Source organism: Ambystoma mexicanum, chromosome 10 (assembly GCF_040938575.1).
Source record: "Ambystoma mexicanum isolate Mex_15411 chromosome 10, UKY_AmexF1_1, whole genome shotgun sequence".
NCBI lineage: Eukaryota > Metazoa > Chordata > Amphibia > Caudata > Ambystomatidae > Ambystoma > Ambystoma mexicanum.
The window spans coordinates 480,612,582-480,635,880 of NC_090932.1; the positions used below are offsets into that span (position 1 = coordinate 480,612,582).

The following is a 23,299-nucleotide window of genomic DNA, read 5'->3' on the forward strand; positions in this document are numbered from 1 at the left end:
TGGGGGACACTCATACAGTTATCCTAACAGGCATAATCTGGTGAAACCACCACATTACATTTGGGAAGAGGCACAACCTAATCACAGGTTAGTGGAACCTATGGCCAGGCCAGGGCAGGAGGGAATGCATAACAAAGCTAACTCTGTACATGTCTCTAGTCAGTATATTCCTTTGAGTATGAACAAACTTATAAATAAACATTCCCCCACCCTCAAAAGTAATAACACAACCTTATCTGGAACACTTATTACTGCTAGATCACTTGTGGCACATGCCACCGAAATTGCAGACATTCTCACCAATGGGGACTTGGACCTGCTTGCAATAACTGAAACCTGGCTTCATGAGGCAGGAGGACCCCCCCTTATGCTAGCCATACCTGATAGCTACCATATACTTAGAGCTGACAGACCCAATGCCAGAGGCGGCGGCCTAGCTATCATATCTAAAACTAACCTTTCCATTAGACTAACCACCCCACCACCATGCCAATCATGTGAGATACTCACAGCCAAACTCCCATTATCCAGTAACCGTAACCGTACCTTAACTATCCATTTGGCATACAGACCTCTGGGTCCACTGGGAACCTTCGAGGAGGACCTAACTATCCTTCTAACCCACAAAATAAAAGAGTCCTCACAGATCTTATTGATGGGGGACTTTAACCTGGGCATTAACAACCTTGATAATAAACATGCCGAATCAGTAGCAGCCATACTGATGGATTATGGGCTTACACAAAAAGTCCTTACCCTTACCCACATCAAAGGAAGGACTCTCGATTGTGTGGCCGATCTGAATTGCAATATTGCTATTACTAACATTGCCCCACAATCCTGGAATGACCACCATCTAATCACCTTCTCCTCCACACTAGATCTCCTCAGCCCCAAAACCATTGTTATGGCACCACCACTCCCAACCAGAAGTAAAACGGATATCAAACGGATGAACTACTCCCGCATCTCCTTCCCTCCATCAATAACCTTGCCAGCAACCTACTAGTGGAGGTCTTCAACAAATCCATGACTAAGGCACTGGATATTATTGCACCTATCAAACTTCGTAATGGCAGACAGAAATCACACCTGAATGCCTGGTTTACGCCCCAACTCAAAGAATTAAGACTCCAAAAAAGAAAGCTCCAATCCATTTGGCACCACTATCCCACTGATGAAAACAAAGCTAAGCTAACTGACCACTCGAAACTCTCCAAAAAAGAAATAATTAGCACAAAAAAAATACCTTCAACAATAGAATTTCAAAAGGCAAGTCTAATACTATTCATCATCCTTCGGGAAATGGAAGCACCGAACCCTCCGGTTGACAACATCCCGAAAGATAAGCAATGGTGCACTGGCATACAAAATGCTCTGTCAAATACAATTGCTTCCCTCCAACTAAAAATAGCCAATAAAAAGGCCTCACTGCCCCCATCTGAGCAGCAACCCCCATCCAACCTACATCTGACAGAACTACCTTACCCTTCCGATTCACTAAAATCTCTATCCTCGAGACAGAGAAAATCATACTCTTCCCTAAAACCTTCAAAATGCAAGGGAGACAGTTGCCCGGCCCAAATCATAAAGGACACAGCTAGAGGCTTAGCCCCTTTCATCTCTAAGTTTATTAATGCCCAATTTAAGACTAACACAGTGCCTAACAACCTTAAAGAATCCTGGATTCTCCCACTGCTAAAACAACAGACACTAAACCCCTCTATCCCAACCAACTGCAGACCCATTACTACAGTCCCCTTCCTACTCAAAATAATCGACAGAGTCGCCTATCTTCAAATTCAGGACTACCTCAAAGTCAACCACCTATTAGGATCACGTCAATCCAGCTTCCGCCCTCTACATGGAACGGAAACAGCCTTAATAGACCTTAAGACTCTAATCGACAAGCTGAAGGATAATGGGAAAACAGCTATGCTACTCCTCCTTGACTTATCTGCAGTCTTCGACCTGGTGGATCACACAGTCTTATGCAATCACCTCAGGTCGACTGCCCATTTCTCAAGTGATGCCATAACCTGGGTCCAGTCCTTTCTAGCAAACCGCACAATGAAAGTCTTCTCCCCCTCAGCCTCCGCTGACCCTGTACAAACATCCTGCGGCGTACCTCAAGGATCCTGCGTCTCACCTACTATGTATAATATCTTTACCAAGCCCCTGTTTGATAAGTTGGACAGATTGGGTGTCAACGACACAAATTATGCAGATGACGCCCAGATCCTCATTCCCCTTTTGGGCAACTTTCTCGAGGATACAGCCTTGGTAAACAAAATATACCTCCTCATTCAGGCATGGACGGCATCCCACAGCCTCTGCCTGAATGACGACAAAACCGAGCTACTAATTCTAGGTTCCGAGGCGAACCTAAGAAAACTCAGCCCCAGCTATGCCTCTTTCAATATTGACAGTAACTCTATCAAGGTGATGCTCGTAGTTAAAACCTTAGACTTCTACCTTGATTCCACATTAACACTTAAGAAACAAGTCAATTCACTAACATCCTCAACTGCTTACAACTACAAACACATCCGAGCCTACAGACCATTTCTCTCCGAAACTAGCTGTATCACTTTGGCCAACGCACTTATAGTGTCCAGACTGGACTATTGTAGTGCTTAGTACTTAGGTGCTAACAAATACATAATTGACAAAATCCAAAGGTTACAAAACAATGCCTTAAAAGCAGCCCTGAACATCCCCAACAGAGTGCACATCTCCAAATTCAGAAGAGATGTACATTGGTTAAAAATAAATGACATGATTCTTCTTAAAACAGCCTCACTTACCTCCAAGTGCCTGAACAACATAGCACCATCATATCTCTCAGAAAGAATAAATAGGAGAACCTCAACACGCCCAACTAGATCTGCTAATGCCCAACTTCTACAGATTCCTAGATTCAAACGAACTACAGCTGGTGGTTCCAGTTTCCCGGTCAAAGCAGCTCTATCCTGGAATGCACTCCCATTAGACATAAGAACCAAATAATCATACCCTAAATTCAGATGTAACATGTTAAATTGGTTATAAACAAATGACCGCTAACACCCACCCTACCTCACTGGATGGCCCTTGATACTTGTTACCCTATCTATGCTCCACTTCTATCTTTCTGTCTCATGGTAGTTCGGCATACAGCTCTACCACTCTCACGGTACCTGTTACATCCGTACTACCACTGTACTACCTGACTGAAACATGTAATATGTGACCTCAGTACCACTCTGTTACTGTAACCAGCAAGTGGTATCAAATTATATCTCTGTATGTTTGTACCCATTGCATTTGCTGTAACCAAGCTTTACGTTTTCTTGTCCTGTTGCGCCCAGCTACCCAAGGGTGCAGTGCGCATTACCAAATAAATAAATAAACAAACAAACAATAATATACCTTCACATCAAATCTATTACAATGGCAAAATCGTTTCTAAGGAAAGGAATATGTTAAACATACTTTTATGAATAGTGCATCACACATCCAAGGTAAGTAAGAACTTTTGGAACTGTTTGCTCTTAGAGTTACAATTACCAACCAACACTTTTGCAAGTAAGTAACTTTAAAACACTTATTGTCTTTTTTAGGCAAAATTCCCAATCCCTTAAAAGTCTTTCCCTTATTCTTGGAGTATGAGTGTTCTCAGTGGCAGAAGGGGGTCACTAGGATCTAGTTTCCAACATGCAGTGTCAGGGTAGGTCCTTAAGTAGCAAAAGTCAGAGTTCCTTAGAAAGACTGGGCAAACAGGTGGGTACTTTACTTCTAGAGTTAGAAAGGGGTCCAGGGGCTTCCCAGTAGACATGCTAGCAGGATCCTAGCAGTGGGACTGGGTGCACTGGATGAGAGGTCTCCCCATCACAGAAAACACCCCACAGCTACAAAGAATTCCTAAGAGACTTAAGGTAAGTACATACCCAAGTCAACACAGTACCCCAGCATTGAAGAAGATTTTGCAGTAGGAGGACTTCAGGATCTGCAGCTAAATTCCCGGTCAGTGGATTCCTTATTGTGGCGACTGAAAACAAGACCTCAGAAGGGACTGCAGCAAGGATCAATGGAGAAGGCTCTATGCAGGGATGGCCGTGTGGCTGAATGTGGTTCTACGGACTTGCCACCTTTTCAAGGAGCACGAAAATAGTGGTTGAATTATTTTTGTTACAAAGGTCCAGCACTCTGATGAGGGGACTTTTCAGAATAGATTTGTGTCACTGGAGATCCACCAGGATGCCCACGAAGTTTCAGCGAGATTCTGAATTCAGACGACTGTGCACCGCACAGTGCTCGAGATTCCAGGATATTGGGGTATTGTAGCAATGCAAGGTTTCAGCAATGCGTGGGATGGCTCAAAATGCAGGGCTTCTTGAGTCTGATGGGTCTCACTAGGCCCTGGGTCAAGGTTATTGTTTTCGGAGTCCCCAGGTCAATTGGAAGGAAGGGCTATTGCAGGCTCTGGTTACAAAGCAGGCTCTCCGGTCGCTGGAAATCGTTTCAGCTGCTTATCCTTCATCATCCTCTTTGGTTTTGGTTCCAGTGGTCGACTTGTCTTCAGCTTCATATTTAACAGGAACTATAGCACAACTTCTGTATTCTCTCCCTGCATTTTACAACAAGGGGCGGTTTGGTTGTCCAATCAGGACAGCCAGCCCCCCACTGGGATTTGTCCCCATTCAGGCAAGGAGGAAGAGAAAGGGCTGTGGAGGTTTGGATTCCTCCTTTGCTTCCTGACTTCATAGACAGAGTGGAGCCTGGGCGGGGAGTGTAGGGGACTCCCGCCGAAGATAAAAATCACACAAAGGAATTTCCCACCCTGGATGTCAGGGGAAGGAACAAGAAAGGACAAGACACATTAGACAATGGTGAAAAAAGAAGATGGGTGCCATTTTGGTAAAATGAGTACCCTTAGGTGCCTTTAGTGCAGCCTGCGGTACAGGTGCACCAAATTAATACAAGGAATCACTGCCAGCAGCCATTGAAGGTAAACCTGTCCCTATAACAAAATTGTTACAGTTTTATTGTGAAAGGGGATAGATTGTATCTCCCCAGCACTCCACGTAAGGTGGGGATGTGCTGGCTTCACATAATAACTTGTAAAAGGGATCCAAAGATACGTTTTGGCCTTGGTAACTGTAGCTCTCTTAATGTTAGTCAGAGAAAATGAAAAGGGGCAACCCAGCAAAAACAGGCACTTATTGCCAAAAGTTGTTAAAGAGGATAACATTAAAAATACACTATGTCTAAAACATGACACCCATAAAAAGAGTATAAGATGCTGTGGGTGTGGAAAGATGTTCCTACTCACAGAGGTATTAAGGAAAAATACAGCACTATTAAAGCAAAAAGTTCTGGAGTTGACCCAGGTCAGGAAGATTTACCATTTCTATGAAAATCTTACCTAAAAGCGGGTCATCAGAGATGTGGTCTAGAACATCTGGCGAGCCTCAGGTTGCTGACCCCTGTAGCATGCTGTGATACAGTGTGCATTTGCGGGTAAGGAAAACAAATAGCTCTTGTCAGCAGAGTTATGCTATTCTCCTTGTCCGAGCATCCAATCTGAGAACTCTGCCAATCACTCTCCTTCGTACACCTGTTGATTCAACCCATTGGCCAATCAGAAAATCAATTATGAGATACGTCAAATACACAAGCCAGTCAAACAAGATGACTCCAGACAACACACTAAAGCCAACATTACATTTAAAGTTGCTCCCAGTCTATCGAAAGGGCATTTATGGCAAAAGTTTCATATAAATCTTAAATGGGAACCGCCATGAAATGTTTTTATTTTTTAAACTAAATCGCCTAAAAAATGAGCCTCCTCTTGGCTCCAACCATCTTCCCCACTGCCTGGCATGGAGCTATGGCCCCTGTTTAAAGTACCTATAAAATTCAACAGATCACCCGAGGACACTTTCTTTTTTTTATACAACTTTATTTATTAATCGAAGGCATACGACAACTTAACAGCAAAACAAATACATTACCCCTTGTCAAGTCTGTATAGTCTGGTAGAATATTGCACACCGCCTGTTGTATACTCTTCAGGGTGCCATTTGTCTATTAGCCTCCGAGTGTTTTCTATTTTATCCCCCCTTCTCCTCCCTCCCCCCCCCCCGAGGACACTTTCTAAAATGAGAGGAAATTGTAGCTGTTACAAATTAGCACTAATGGACTTGGCCATAAGAAACTATCTTCAACGCTGATGTCCAAGGTTCGCAAGTACAAGGCGAATGCGGTTTTGCCATTCTATGTTGGCCCTAGTTTCACCCATCTTTCCTTCTTCCTGCCATTTTCCCTTCCCTTTTCTTGCTTCTAGCTTTCTCCTTCAATATTGCATTCTATTTTCTTTGCTTCCTTTTGTTGCATCTATCCTTCTGTCACCCTTTTTATTTCCATTCCTATCTCATCTTTTTATTTTTCATCACTTTTCTTTATTCTTTGCCTTTCATTCTGTCTGTTTCTTCTTCTTTCTTCTTCTGTTCTTACTTTCTCTGTCCTTGTCCCTTGCAGTTAAAAAAAGAAAAGCTCCCCAACGTTTAGCTTTCTTCCAGTTCTTGTTTTCTAGTAAATCGATCATTGGCTGACAATTACAAATGGAACTGAAATCCTCCACAGTCTTTTTTTCAATAGAGATCTTTACTTCCTGACAATAAAATCCTACTCCCAGCCTGTCTCTGATTAACAGGGATACTTTGCTTCGCTCATGGGAAGGGCTAGTGCGTGATTCCTCAGATCATAATGTTAAGGGACAGGAAGTCAATCTGGTCTTGTTCAGGAACCGGATATGCAAAGATTTTGGTTGGATTGATCATACATTCTAATGCCTCACCCACCAGATAATTGCATTGATGAAAGCAACTGGAAGAAAGCTGAACTCAGTGAGGTAAGAAGATGAGGAAGATGGAAGGAAAGAATATATGGACAGAAGGAATGGCAAGGGTGATAGAGAAAAATAATGAGTCAATGAGTGAATGTAGGAAGGAACAAAGGAAAGAAGGTTAAAGGTGGAATGTAGAAAAGAAGGAAAGACGAAACATAAAAAGGAAACGTGGAATGAAGAAAAAACAGAAATTAGAGAAGATGGAATGACAAGATGCAATAAGGCAAGTAAAGAAAGCTATAAAGATGGAATGAATTCAAGAAGGGTTAAATGAAAGAGAACAAAGGAAGGCAAGATGGAGGGAAGGAGAAAGGACTGGCCAATGGAAGGAAAGTTGTAAATAAACAAAGGAAGGAGGCATGGTGAGGAAAATGGGTCCAATTGAAAAGTAATAATGAAATGAATCAAAAAGAACAACATCATGAGGAATAGGTAAAGAAATACAAAGATGGAGTAAAGAATGGCGGAAAAACATCTGGCAAGCGAGACAACATAGAATTACACATGATGTGCTTACCTGTGAATTAACCAAGTTCAGATTTGGATCATTATGCTTCAATGTTATAATATGGTCGAGCCCCTTATTGATGCATTGGGATGTTAGCCATTGCTTCTTGCTGTTGCAATAAGATGATGCAGTGGGAAATGGCAGCCCCCACGAGACAACTGGAGGGCTCATTTTTGGGATAGTGCACATTTTTGGCTAGTCTGTATTTTTTAACGGTGGTTCTGGTAATTCCTTGACTGTTTTGAAATATCTCATAACTTTTCCCCCTCCCTTTAACTAAACGGGCATTTGCTCCCCCAGCAGGTTAGAAATGTAGGTCTAGAACATTTCACACATCCATAGTTGAACCCCAAAGGAAGCTGGGAAGGGTATGGGGACTCTGCAAGTAGAGCAAGCACAGGAATGGGGAATCTGTTGAGAAAATAACATTGAAGCCCACTCTCACTTGATTATAACCTCACTTGTAGAACAGTAAAACTGTGCACCTCTCCACTACCTTGTCTTCCCCAGCACCCATTAGCTTGATGTTTACATGATGTACCATTCTTTTTTTGACAACTGTTAATCCATATATATCCCCTAAGCTGTCAAGTGTATCACCTAGCCATCTCTCACATCTAGATGAAAAGTACTCTAACTATGCTTGCCATCCCAGTAAGAATTGTGAAGATCAGCTTGTGTCATATCTAGACATGATTGAGAATATTAGCCTGGGACACATTTAGATATAATTCTGAATATTAGCCTGCATCACATCTAGAAAGCATTGTGAATATGAGGTTCTGTCACATTCAGATAGAATTGTGAATAGTATTTTGCTCTAGTGTCACACCTAGACAGAATTTGTGGGTGTTTGCCAGAGCCACTAAAAATGTCTCCCTTCTGCATACACCTCTCAAACGCTAACCAAACACAACCACACCTCTAAACCACAGAAACCACTCTTTCTTCACTACACCGCAAAAACAAAACACACATAGCTTCGCACAACAGAACACAATGGTTACCAACCGAAAGGTACACCTCAGCTCTGCAAACAAAGCAACCAGACTGAAGCTGCCAACAGCACATCACTGTTCTCTTGCACGTTTCCCACTCTGTCCTACTAACTCACACCACCACTTTCCTTTTCAGAAAGTGCCAAGAGACAACTCTGGTGGTGATAGTGCACAGTACAAATGTCCTTTAACATTAACATTTCACTTAATTTGAAGTTGCTGAAGTGGCGCCTTTGGTGGATACACTCGGAACTGATGCTCAGTTTGCTTAACAAATGACAATAGCTATTTTGTCTGACAAACAACTATAACAAAAGCTAAACAATGTGCTTAAGAAATGACCATAATACAGCTTAAAATACTCCAAAGATAAGTACAAGAAATCAAGGAAAATTAACAAATTACCACAAAGAAAGCTGTAAATGCACCAAAGATTAGTACAAGAAATCCAGGAAAATTAAGACAAGAAAATCCAGGCAGTTAGTCTTAATGACCTTCAAGAAGTACACATCCCCACTGGAAAAAACATCTTTAATTCACTAATCATGCCACAGAAGAGACAATCTTCTTTTGGAGACACGTTAACAGAAACGAGCCAGACAAGAGGCTGATGCAGCCAGACAGGCAACACAGAAGCAGCAGGAGAGCCCAGAACAAGCGCAAAACATACAACAGTTCGATGCAGCAAGGCATGTTTTAAAACGACAGTGAGTGGCACCAGATCATCGTCAACAACACTTCAAAGTAAAAGAGCCAGACAAGCTGAGGTCGTCTGTGTTTGTTGTTTCTGCTTCTGGAATTACACACAACTAAGGTGTGCAGTGACAATGTTAATAATTCCTAAGTATGTACATGTATTTATATAAATTGTTAAAGTATACAGAAATGTGTAGCCAATATTTAAGACTCTTTGTTAATTGGTGGAAAGTCATATTAAACATTTGGTTACTTTTTAGCCCTGGCAACAGCTGGCATGTCTGCTAGTAAAAACGATTTCAGTATTGATTGTTCTTATCTGATCTACAATCTAAATTGCAGTAGATTTCTGTAAACCAGTATGCCCATGCTAAAACATTTCCATTGGAAACCAGCTTACAATTGAAATGCTTTCTCTTTAGAGAAAAAGGTGTTCTTTAATCTTAAATAATAAAACCACATTTAATTTGCTAACAGGTTTTGTATATTTACTTCACTCAATATATGACTAATGTTGGTTACTTCAACACCATGGGCCTCATTACGAGTATTGAGGTAGCCATGGTGCTATTAGTGCCATGTCTGCCTCCATACCGGGCTCCAATCCCGGGTTCCTTCAATGATGAATAACGGGGTCATTCCAACATTGGAGGACCCGGTATTTCCTCCTTGAAGGAACCATTCCCATTCCCATTTGAGCCCCAATAGGGCTCAATGGGAATGGGGAGAAAACGAATAACGGGCATGTAAATTACGTGCCGTTATTAGCTCCTTGTTCCCCTCGCGGGACCCGGAAAGGACATCTGGTTTTACCAGACGTCTGTTCCGAGTCCCGCAAAGGGAACCTTGTTCTAGGCGCTCCCGTAATGAAGGGTGCAGGTCCCGTACCGGCACCCTTCATTACGGGAGTGCCAGGGTTGTAATGAGTCCCCATAAATCTAAAACATACATTGCTAGAACTCAGGTGGGGGTTACCATCATTTAGGAAGATCTCTGCCATAGATTGGCAGTGGGTCCTTATCCTTCGATAATAGCCCTCCCTCTGTCTATAAGGTTAGACTGTTTAACATGAAGCAACATCAACACATGTTCTGATACCATCGGTAGTGGCATCACAAGAAGTAGCAAAACATGAGTCACCCAAAAAATGCCCAAAATGTCTGAAGAAAATAATAACACAACTATATTAAAAAGCTTAATTTCCTTTTTCTCACTAAGTAGGCTAATTAACCTACACATGTTACCAAAAACATCTCTATGTTAAAAGTGTGTTTATAATTGCTACATCAACTACTACAACAATAAAACATCACCCCAATGACCTGGTAATTGATGTCCATGTAGTGTGCGTTACTACTGCCCATTACCATCAAATCAATCTGAGAATGTTACTTGACAGAGTGCTAAGATAGGCATGTCCCAGTTACAGTGCAATAACGAAATTGCTCTTATACGCAGAATACATAAACACTCTGTTAGATGTATGCAGTCGAATATGCGCATGTTGAAATAATTTGTGGAAAAGATTCAAAGAACTAATTATAAGTGGAAAATATAAGCAAATGATCGGATATGATGCGAGTTCTAGGTCACCATAAGATCCAGAAAACAATCATATTACACTTCACATATGGGATAAAGTTAGGGATCAAAGTGTACAAAAAAGTTGTGGAACCAGGGGTCAAGTCCTAAACACAAAAGTGGCGGGCCTTATCAATAAACACAATGAGATGCGACTTCTCCAGAAATGAGCATATCAAAGTGAAATATGCACATTTCTTTAAATTAAATTGGCTTTTCATTACCACCAAATTGCACAGGGCGAATTGCATTTGCCTTTCATAAAATCAACACACGCACAAAGCCAAAAGAGGATATTTTCTTCTAATAGTGTTTTTGAAAACATGAAAAGGTGTGCATGTTTTAAACTCAAAGAACCAATGCAAATGTTTTCCCTGGAACTTACAGTACTGAAATGGGACATTTCACCCTTAGTTGTTTGTTGTTTTTCATCAGGTTATATAGTGCAGTGATGAAATGTCTTGCCTGTAAAGCTGACAACTGCCGTTCGATCCCTAAGGTCGGCTTTAGTTCGTAAGTTTAAAGAGGACATTCATTTTAGATGGGGGGAGGGGCGGGATGAGTCCACCCTCTGAAATAAGTGGGTGGACTCTGTCCCCCAGCGTGTACCCTCGGTTTTGGTTCCAGTGGTCGACTTGTCTTCAGCTTCCAGGTTTGCAATATTTAACAGGAACTACAGCACAACTTCTGTATTCTCTCCCTGCATTTTACAACAAGGGGCAGTCTGGTTGTCCAATCAGGACAGCCAGCCCCCCACTGAGATTTGTCCCCATTCAGGCAAGGAGGAAAACAAAGGGCTGAGGTGGTTTGGATTCCTCCTTTGCTTCCTGACTTCATAGACAGAGTGGAGCCTGGGCGGGGAGTGCAGGGGACTCCGGTCGAAGATAAAAATCACACAAAGGAATTTCCCACCCTGGATGTCAGGGGAAGGAACAAGAAAGGACAAGAAACATTAGAAAATGGCAAAAAAAGAAGATGGGTGCCATTTTGGTAAAATGAGTACCCTTAGGTGCCTTTAGTGCAGCCTGCGGTACAGGTGCACCAAATTGATACAAGGAATCACTGCCAGTAGGTAAACCTGTCCCTACAACAAAATTGTTACAGTTTTATTGTGAAAGGGGATAGATTGTATCTCCCCAGCACTCGACGTAAGGTGGGCGTGTGCTGGCTTCACAAAATAACATGTAAAAGGGATCCAAAGATACTTTTTGCCCTTGGTAACTGTAGCTCTCTCAATGTTAGTCAGAGAAAATTAAAAGGGGCAACCCAGCAACAACAGGCACTTATTGCCAAAAGTTGTTAAAGAGGATAACTTTAAAAATACACTATGTCTAAAACAGCCCCCACGAGACAACTGGAGGGCTCATTTTTGGGATAGTGCACATTTTTTGCTAGTCTGTATTTTTTAACGGTGGTTCTGGTAATTTCTTGACTGTTTTGAAATATCTCATGACTGTTCCCCCTCCCTTTAACTAAACGGGCATTTGCTCCCCCAACAGGTTAGAAATGTACATCTAGAAAATTGCACACATCCATAGTTGAACCCCAAAGGAAGCTGGGAAGGGTATGGGGACTCTGCAAGTAGAGCAAGCACAGGAATGGGGAATCTGTTGAGAAAATAACATTGAAGCCCACTCTCACTTGAGTATAACCTCACTTGTAGAACAGTAAAACTGTGCCACCTCTCCATTACCTTGTCTTCCCCAGCACCCATCAGCTTGAAGTCTACATGATGTACCATTCTTTTTTTGACAACTGTTAATCCATATATATCCCCTAAGCTGTCAAGTGTATCACCTAGCCATCTCTCACATCTAGATGAAAAGTACTCTAACTATGCTTGCCATCCAGTAAGAATTGTGAAGATCAGCCTGTGTCATATCTAGACATGATTGTAAATATTAGCCTGGGCCACATTAAGATATAATTCTGAATATTATCCTGCATCACATCTAGAAAGCATTGTGAATATGAGGTTCTGTCACATTCAGATAGAATTGTGAATAGTAATTTGCTCTAGTGTCACACCTAGACAGAATTTGTGGGTGTTTGCCAGGGCCACTAAAAATCTCTCCCTTCTGCATACACCTCTCAAACTCTAACCAAACACAACCACACCTCTAAACCACAGAAACCACTCTTTCTTCACTACACCGCAAAAACAAAACACACATAGCTTCGCACAACAGAACACAATGGTTACCAACCGAAAGGTACACCTCAGCTCTGCAAACAAAGCAACCAGACTGAAGCTGCCAACAGCACATCACTGTTCTCTTGCACGTTTCCCACTCTGTCCTACTAACTCACACCACCACTTTCCTTTTCAGAAAGTGCCAAGGGACAACTCTGGTGGTGATAGTGCACAGTACAAATGTCCTTTAACATTAACATTTCACTTAATTTGAAGTTGCTGAAGTGGAGCCTTTGGTGGATACACTCGGAACTGATGCTCAGTTTGCTCAACAAATGACAATAGCTATTTGTTTCAACAAACAACTATAACAAAAGCTAAACAATGTGCTTAAGAAATGACCATAATACAGCTTAAAATACTCCAAAGATAAGTACAAGAAATCAAGGAAAATTAACAAATTACCACAAAGAAAGCTGTAAATGCGCCAAAGATTAGTACAAGAAATCCAGGAAAATTAAGACAAGCAAATCCAGGCAGTTAGTCTTAATGACCTTCAAGAAGTACACATCCCCAGTGGAAAAACATCTTTAATTCACTAATCATGCCACAGAAGAGACAATCTACTTTTGGAGACACTTTAACGGAAACGAGCGAGACAAGAGGCTGATGCAGCCAGACAGGCAACACAGAAGCAGCAGGAGAGCCCAGAACAAGGGCAAAACATACAACAGCTCGATGCAGCAAGGCATGTTTCAAAACGACAGTGAGTGGCACCAGATCATCGTCAACAAAACTTCAAAGTAAAAGAGCCAGACAAGCTGAGGTCGTCTGTGTTTGTTGTTGCTGCTTCTGGAATTACACACAACTAAGGTGTGCAGTGACAATGTTAATAATTCCTAAGTATGTACATGTATTTATATAAATTGTTAAAGTATACAGAAATATGTAGCCAATATTTAAGCCTCTTTGTTAATTGGTGGAAAGTCATATTAAACATTTGGTTACTTTTTAGCCCGGGCAACAGCTGGCATGTCTGCTAGTAAAAACGATTTTAGTATTGATTGTTCTTATCTGATCCACAATCTAAATTGCAGTAGATTTCTGTAAGCCAGTATGCCCATGCTAAAACATGTCCATTGGAAACCAGCTTACAATTGAAATGCTTTCTCTTTAGAAAAAAAGGTGTTCTTTAATCTTAAATAAAAAAACCACATTTAATTTGCTAACAGGTTTTGTATATTTACTTCACTCAATATATGACTAATGTTGGTTACTTCAACACCATGGGCCTCATTACGAGTATTGAGGTAGCCATGGTGCTATTAGTGCCATGTCTGCCTCCATACCGGGCTCCAATCCCGGGTTCCTTCAATGATGAATAACGGGGTCATTCCAACATTGGAGGACCCGGTATTTCCTCCTTGAAGGAACCATTCCCATTCCCATTTGAGCCCCAATAGGGCTCAATGGGAATGGGGAGAAAACGAATAACGGGCATGTAAATTACGGGCCGTTATTAGCTCCCTGTTCCCCTCGCGGGACCCGGAAAGGACATCTGGTTTTACCAGACGTCTGTTCCGAGTCCCACAAAGGGAACCTCGTACTAGGCGCTCCCGTAATGAAGGGTGCCGGTCCCGTACCGGCACCCTTCATTACGGGAGTGCCAGGGTTGTAATGAGTCCCCATAAATCTAAAACGTACATTGCTAGAACTCAGGTGGGGGTAACCATCACTTAGGAAGATCTCTGCCATAGATTGGCAGTGGGTCCTTATCCTACGATAATAGCCCTCCCTCTGTCTATAAGGTTAGACTGTTTAACATGAAGCAACATCAACACATGTTCTGATACCATCGGTAGTGGCATCACAAGAAGTAGCAAAACATGAGTCACCCAAAAAATGCCCAAAATGTCTGAAGAAAATAATAACACAACTATATTAAAAAGCTTAATTTCCTTTTTCTCACTAAGTAGGCTAATTAACCTACACATGTTACCAAAAACATCTCTATGTTAAGAGTGTGTTTATAATTGCTACAACAACTACTACAACAATAAAACATCACCCCAATGACCTGGTAATTGATGTCCATGTAGTGTGCGTTACTACTGCCTATTACCATCAAATCAATCTGAGAATGTTACTTGACAGAGTGCTAAGATAGGCATGTCCCAGGTACAGTGCAATAATGAAATTGCTCTTATACGCAGAACACATAAACACCCTGTTAGATGTATGCAGTCGAATATGCGCATGTTGAAATAATTTGTGGAAAAGATTCGAAAAACTAATTATAAGTGGAAAATATAAGCAAATGATCGGATATGATGTGAGTTCTAGGTCACCATAAGATCCAGAAAACAATCATATTACACTTCACATATGGGATAAAGTTAGGGATCAAAGTGTCCAAAAAAGTTGTGGAACCAGGGGTCAAGTCCTAAACACAAAAGTGGCGGGCCTTATCAATAAACACAATGAGATGCGACGTCTCCAGAAATGAGCATATCAAAGTGAAATATGCACATTTCTTTAAATTAAATTGGCTTTGCATTACCACCAAATTGCACAGGGCGAATGGCATTTGCCTTTCATAAAATCAACACACGCACAAAGCCAAAAGAGGATATTTTCTTCTAATAGTGTTTTTGAAAACGTGAAAAGGTGTGCATGTTTTAAACTCAAAGAACCAATGCAAATGTTTTCCCTGGAACTTACAGTACTGAAATGGGACATTTCACCCTTAGTTGTTTGTTGTTTTTCATCAGGTTATTTAGTGCAGTGATGAAATGTCTTGCCTGTAAAGCTGACGACTGCCGTTCGATCCCTAAGGTCGGCTTTAGTTCGTAAATTTAAAGAGGACATTCATTTTAGATGGGGTGGGCTGAGTCCACCCTCTGAAAAAAGTGGGTGGACTCTGTCCCCCAACGTGTACCCTCGGTTTGAGCCTTGTGGAACTACATTCCCTTATACACTGCCCCCGTCTTCTACCGCTGCCCCGATCTCCACCATACTCAACCTTGCCCCCAATTCAAACCCTATCCTCGGCCTTTCCTCCACTCCACCCCCACCCCCACATTGCTGTGTTTACAACATTACTTTCAACACTGAAAAAAAACACACTGAATGAAATACATTTGAGTTGCCACTTTCATTTTAGTTGTCCCCCTCAGCATGCATCTTTATGGACGCTCCCCTTTCCAATCACCCACCATTTGCTAGTACGATAGTCGCTTGTTTTGTTCCTCCCCTCCCTTTCTTCCCCCCTCTCCCTCACCTTTTGTTTTTCTCTGGCTCTACCAGAAATGTCGTCAGGCCTAGTATGGTAGTCGCCTGTCTGTCTCCATTTCCTTCGCACTCTCCCCCTCCCTTCCTTATGTATGTTTTAGCTCTTGCACTAGCTGAAATCTCGTCAGGCCGAGTACGATTGTTAATTTCATATCCTTACTGTTCATGGCCTGTAAGAATGTCTTTGTATTTGCCCTTGTTCCCTCCTTTGCCTTGAAGCGCTTTGAAACACATTGTGTATAGGTGCTATATAAATAAACTGTCATATCATATAATTCAGATCTCTTATGGGACATGATGGGGGTAGAGCCACAAACCCCTTCCTATTACCAGTACAGACAGCTGTGCCTGCATCAATTCAATATTAATTTCTAAAGGCAAACGCAGATCACTGCGAGCGCGACTTAGTGGCGGCTCATGAATGGGTATTATTTCCAAAGCAGTCTTTTCAAATTAACAAATGCAGTCCAGCACGTGAAGTAGCTCACCAATATGTGTCACTGGAGTGTTAAAGCAGTGCCTTGTTACATAATCCCCCGTCGGGTAGTAGTAAAAAAGAAAACAAAAAGGTGAGCTTCCTTGCTGTCCCTGAAGAGTGCTCTGGGCGGCAACAAGTAAGGGAACGATGGTGGATTGCTCTGAGAAGTAAGGGAACATTGTACTCGTTAGTTCCCGGCCACTTTGACCTCTGGATAAAGTACCCCGACCGTACGTTACAGGGAAATACCAAGTCACTGAGGAGTTCAGTGACCAAATAGAGAAACAAGGCGAGTGGCGAATTCCATCATAAGTCAGCCAAGGTGACTTGCAATATCTCTTTTACATACAGTAGATGGTATTGTATTCCTTATAATACTCATCCGCTTGAATACCTGGCATCTTGCTCAATGTAGTGTGAGAGGTTTTCCAGTGGGTGATATATATATATATAATCAATGTAGAATATGTTTGGATTGAGAAAAAATAATAATAATATACAGCTCCTAATGTGTTGCATACAATAATTAGCTTTTAAAAAGCATTTAAAAAAAGTTTCTGTTCTGTGCCTTAAAATAAGCAATGGCATGCAGTTTCTTCTTTTCATGAGTTAAACTCTAGCAGTGCACAAAATAAACACGCCACATTATAACAATAACGCGCCTAATACACAGAGTTTCCTGAGTGCGCGGACCAGGGATCGAACCTGTGCGCTCCTGAGCTATACGGCTCTGAACGTAACAGAACGACGATTTCCCACTGAAGGGATCTGAAACGCTAGTGGCGGCCTTTACTACGTGCTGCAGTGGCCGCTGGAATTCTGCTCTGTGCTCGGTCAAGAACTGGCAGGCGTTGTAACGACATAATATAGGCGTTGTGAGGACACAATATATAGCTGCTCCAATGACTGATCAAAGAGGCTAGCGATGCCCTTTGCTCATACACACCTGTAATAGGAACATTAGTTGTAGGTTTTATACGGTTATTGCACGCTGCCATGTAATATAATGCTACAGCCATCTCTTCAAACTTCGTAGCAAGCATTATCATCTTCTCGGGCAGTGACGTAATACTGAGGAGGACCGATGACGATGAAGCACTAGCACCTTAAACATGACATGTAATGAAAGAGATCATCCATGGATACAGTACATCAATGACCCTCCATTGGGCAGTATGTCCGAGATTACGACTTTCACGCAGAGCAGCCATGACACACAATCTGGTAAACAGGATTTATGCTCAGCCCTTTCGTTGCTATAATGGAATATTTTCGCTAACGAGCTTTCATTTTCAGTGGAAACTTGTTTTGCTTTACGATAAACAATGCCGAAAAACATGACATTGTGCAAACCAATGTCCAGGTTTTCTTTCTGTATTTGTTAAATTAATTATTTTAAAACCAAACAACACATCCTAGCAAGTCGCCACTAACTGCACGTGTAACCCAGGGTACACAATGCAAGCCCAGTGCGCAGCCCCTGCACACTCCCAGTCCCGGAGAACGGCATTACCTGGTCAGCTCTTGGGAGCGCGCAGAGTTGATCCCGAGCGTGAACAGAGCTGCTCTCTGGCGCTGGAAATCATTTCATACCGGGCGGCGAGAAGTGTTTTAAGAACGGCTGTTGACTCAGATTTCTAGGCGTGGTTGCGAGTCCCTGTTGTTCCTTTGAATTCTATCAAACCCACATCACTTTACATGCAGTACAGCCTCATTTAAGCAAGAGCAATGTGACGCATCTTCTTCCTGCCGTTCTTGTTTCTACACTGTAACCGGAGTTATTTTCTTTTTAACCGTCTCAGCATAACGTCCTAAATATCTAAGTTGCGTTAAATCGTATATGCCAAACTCGGAGTTGCCGCTGAAGTCACAGGTGAAAGACCGCAGGGTTTGTCTGCTCCCATGCATACTGGTTAATATTTCATTTTCTTGTCCAGTCAGAGACGAACTTGGAGCCAAAAGCACCCAGGGACATGTTATGAAGTCAGACCTTTCCATGCTGGATGCCCAAAAATATCTGAGAAAAGTTAATGAGGTGAGAAGGAGAGGGGGGTCTCTGGGCCGAATTTGTGCTTTCCCCAATGTAAAACTCCTACATTTAGCTTTGACAATGCCAATAGTTTGGGCTTTTTTATAGACGTTTGCCAGACATTTGAATTCACACTCCATGGTAGTCACGTCATTGAAAGCATCGCCATCCCGCCCCAAGGTAATCACAGACTGTTTCCCAGGCGGTGCTTCATCATGGTGAGGATCTCCTCCCATAGGCCCAGATATTTAGACCATGGGACTCATTACGAGGCTTGCGCTCACGGAATGAAGGGGGCCGGTACGGGACCGGCCCCTTCATTCCGTCAGGGCTGATTACAAGGGTCCGTTCGTGGGACCCAGATCGGACGCCTGGTAAAACCAGGCATCCTTTCCGAGTCCCGCGAGAGGAAGAGGGAGGTAACAACGGGACACTCATAATGTGCCCGTTGTTACCTCCATCCCCCTTCCCATTGAGCCCTACAGGGGCTCAAATGGGAATGGGGAATGGTTCCTGCAAGGAGGACTTACCGGGTCCTCCTATGTCGGAATGACCCGGTAAGTCCCCATTGCAGGAACCCGGTAAAGGAGCCCGGTTTGGAGGCAGCCATGGATGGCTACCTCCAAACTCGTAATGAGGCCCCATGTTTCACAGGGAATGATTTGGTGTACTTGTGACAGAGCTCTAACTAAACAAGCATAATGCCAAGAGTTTTGGTTTTTACTTTTGTTCTTTGCATTTTGCAAATATAGGAACAAGGGTGCAAGGAGGGGAGTGCAAAGTTTTAAAGGAGGATGCAATAGGGGATGTAGTCGTGCAAGAGAATGAAAAGGGGATTAGAGCAAGGGAGGAAGCCATTGACATAAGGTGCCATTGGTGATGAGCAGGAGGAAATATGAGGAAGAAAGGGTGACAGTGTAAGAAATAAAGCGATAGTGTGAGATGAAGGATAAGAGGGGATAGGGAGAAGGGGGAGTTGGTGGGGTGGGGGAGTTTAGGGGGTAGGGTGGGTTTGGAATACAAGGTATAGTGTGGGTCGGGATAGAGAGAGATATTGTAGTGTGCATGATTGGGGAAAAGAGAGAGGAGGTAGGGTTGGCGTTTAGTGCTCAGATGACTTACCAGTAATCTTCATTGCTCCTGCTCTTGCTCTTCTTCATCCCAGTACTCACCTATGAGGCATACCCAAGCCAACAAGAAGTGGATGGGCATAATGAGACCCCCAAACCAAGTGCCAATGCTGCAACCCCACGGAAGGCAGACAGGAACTAACACAAAGGAAGAGGAGCTCCACTGAAGCCCTCGCACCCTACAAGAGAAGTCCAGCCCATGGATCACCACCTTGCATCCAGAATCAAATGACAAGGCAGCCGGAACCACAAAACAAACCACTCAGCAAACCACGTCCAGAAAACCCCAAGGCCGCCCAGAAGCCAGGCAAGCTAGAAACAACAGACTCACAGAAAACCAAGGAACGCACAACGCCCCAGAAGGCAAACCCACAGACCACAATGTAAGACAAGTAACCAGGAGGTCCTGCACCCAAAAACAACACAGGCTAAAGGAGCAAATGGACTGATGGCAGAAGCGCAAACCAGTGAGCAGACCCAAGGAGGAACACCCACCCTGAGGACGCTGGAGGGAAACCAAACCCCCACGAAATGGCCCATCCAACCTCAGCACATGCAGGGGAAACCCGTAACCCCAGGAGAGCATAAAGGACTACCCACAGGGCCCCAGACAAGAGAGGAGGCACCCTGCAGCGCCAGAAGGGAAACACCCATAGCGGAACAAGGTCCCATTAATAGACACGGCATTCAGGAGGACCACCCAGACGACCCAACCTCCATCGATCACCAAGAAGCATCAAGGCGGAGACAGACACAGGAACCAATGCCAGAGAAAGGGCCATGAGAAAACCACCCAGGCAAGGGACGCCGGGAGACACCTGAGAGGACCACCAGAAGACAAAGAACCCTCCCCAGATAGCCAACACCAGTCCCAAAACCCCCTATGGTCACGAACAGACGGGCTACCCAATGGAGACACCGGAGCATGGGGAAGCCGGGAAGACCTCCCCACAGGAAAGTCACCCGAACCGCTGCATAGACCAAAACAGAAGAAGGGATGAACCACAGGACCAACGAAAGTACATCACCACAAGAACCAAACCCCGAGCCGAAAAAAGGAGGCCAAGTGACAAGGCACCAACCTGCGGCCCCTGAAGAGAGACAAAGGCCCCGGCTCGCCAGGGACACAGCAGAAGAGAAGGGAGGACCATATCCCCTCCAACTTCCCACACCGACGGGAAACCCAGGGAGCAGCCAGAAACCTCTGGCTGTGGGAGACAGATGCCCACCCAAAACCCAGCACCGAAGGAGGCCCAACAAATCCCATGGCAGCATGAGGGAAGGCTGGCAAACACCCACGGGCAAGGGAATCAGGGCAAACAACCATGAACACCCAAGCGGCAAGCATGTACGACCAGAACAGGGAGGAGAGAAGAGAGGATATCCCAGAGAAAGAGCCCATCAAAGGCACAGATACCCACAAAGGAAGGACAAGGGGGCAAGTACAGAACTCTGATAAGTCCTTTCTGCAAGACCAGAGCCCAAAACCGGCAGCAAGACCAGAGGGAAAGGCCAACCAAAGCACCATCGTCAGGGCCGAAAAGCGGCAACAAGGCCACGAGAAAAACAGGAAGCCCTGCCAGAAGCCGGAGGAGGGCGCACAGCCAGCACCCCTCCAAAACCACACAGACAGGGACCAGGTGCCTATCCCTGAAGCTAGCAACAGAAAAAGAGGAGGGCTGAACTACCCCCACCCTGTCCAGGAGACAGACCCAAGAAGAAGAAGCCAGAGGCAAACCCCGGGGCCACAGGAGACACCAACAGGACAGTGAACCCCTAAACAGGCCAGGGCACCACAGGCCGAGCCCACCACCAGCCTCAGATGAGCAACCCGTGAAGACCCGCCACAGGCAGGCCTGGAAAGCAGAGAGGTGGGGGGGACACCAGCCCCCAACAGCAGCCGAATAAAGTCTGGGAGTGAAAAAGATGGGCAACTGAAAGGCTCAACTGAAGCCACGCCCCTAGAAAGGCACCCGCAGGGCTAACACCCGCATGCACCCACCAGCACCCAGCCAGCCAACAGGCAGACATGCAAGCCCCGATATCCACAGTACTAGTAGGGCAGGGGGACGCACCCCCACAACATCGGGAAACAAATGGCTGCATCCCCAGCATCATGCCCAGAGCAATCCCTTGCTCTAACTACAGGGCACCGGGAGTCCATGCAATCTCACAATGCCACAGCGATATCACTGGCCATGAGGAATACGACAATCCGCACAGAGGGCGTGCGCACACTCGAGCCACACTCAATTTACGTATAAAACAAATGTCTAAGGATGGAAGTACAACGTCTGGAAAACATGAGTCTTTGCTCACCTGCGAACTCCAGGCAGACACAGACTACCGGCGCAGGCCGTCCCCGTCACATTTAGTCAGAACGGGACACCCAGTAGGACAACAAGGCATCTCAAAGAGGAAAGCAAAACCTCACACCCACCATGGCCAGCCAGACGGAAGAAAGGCTCCAATGATCCGCCCTATCTGGTGTAGACCCTGCCGGCAGCAGCCACGCACACTGATGAGAGATAAAGCAAGCAGTCCCAGGAGAGGCCTGGTGCAGGGCTAACAAAAGATAGGAACAACAACCCAACAGCTCCAACAAGCAACCGTGTCAACTGGAAGCCAGCAGCCCCCACACTACGCCAAAGGCAGTGAAAAGACACATCTGGCACAGCGTGTACAGTAGGTAACTAACTCTAACAGGGGGGCCCCATTCACAGGATAGGAACATGCGATATGGTGGAGAAAGAAAGGGCGGTCATGCCACAAGCACAAGAGAGACCCTCCACAATAACCAGGAACCACAGAGAGCTCAATCAACCAGAAAGAACCTCTCATCCACAACTGACAAGAAGACGGTTGGGACGCAGCAGTACAATGACGCACTGCTATACCATTCCTGTAGCAAAGCCCTTGAGGAAATACCCACGCATACAGGATATCTTCGGTTGCGACCCAGACTAGGCCCAACAAGGTAAGCATAGCCAACACCAAACACAGGGCCCATCTGGCTTCAAAAGAGGGCTAAGTCCCTCTATTTGCATAGCAACTGAAGACCTCACAAGCAGTAACATGAATACCATTGGACTCAGGCGGAATGCACAGTCTGCCGTACAGCTTCAGCCAGGGAAGGAAGGCCAGCAGTCCCAAGAGGGAAGCAAGACTCCCTCCCCCAAACCACTCCAAGGGTTCACAGTGGTCCAAGTAAAAAACAGAACCACGGACCAGGCGGCTGGAAGACACCTCCAGTGTAGCCACAGTGATCCATGTTCCCTGTAAATGACAAGTCCACCTGCAGGGGGGCAGGGCACAGGGCCATATCACAGTACCCTCCATATTTCAGAGGATCGGCAAACCACATGATCATTTTTATATTTATTTTGTTTGGCCCGGCTCACTGCAGCAACACTTCCGTAGGACACCACATGAGTGGCCGGAAGTGAACGACTGGGGCTGACAGCAGACCACGGAACCTCGCCACATATGCACCATGCCATACCATGACAGGACTCGTACAACAGACCCTGCCCGCACCAGAGTGGGACACATGCGACAGAAT

General features: G+C 44.4%; 1 protein-coding gene across 4 annotated transcripts in view; it reads right to left on the reverse strand.

The window, feature by feature from the left end:
• Positions 1–18,294, reverse strand: part of LOC138491509 (alpha-1,4-N-acetylglucosaminyltransferase-like) — a 674,441-nt gene extending 656,147 nt beyond the window's left edge. For 2 of the 4 annotated variants that reach the window (XM_069618047.1, XM_069618045.1), the window contains exon 1: positions 18,092–18,294. The gene's annotated coding sequence lies outside the window, so the exon portion shown is untranslated. Of the gene's footprint in view, positions 1–5,407; positions 5,600–18,091 lie in introns of all 4 variants that reach the window. The other 2 variants (XM_069618046.1, XM_069618043.1) reach the window with 2 other exon arrangements.
• Between the last annotated feature and the right edge of the window lie 5,005 nt (positions 18,295–23,299).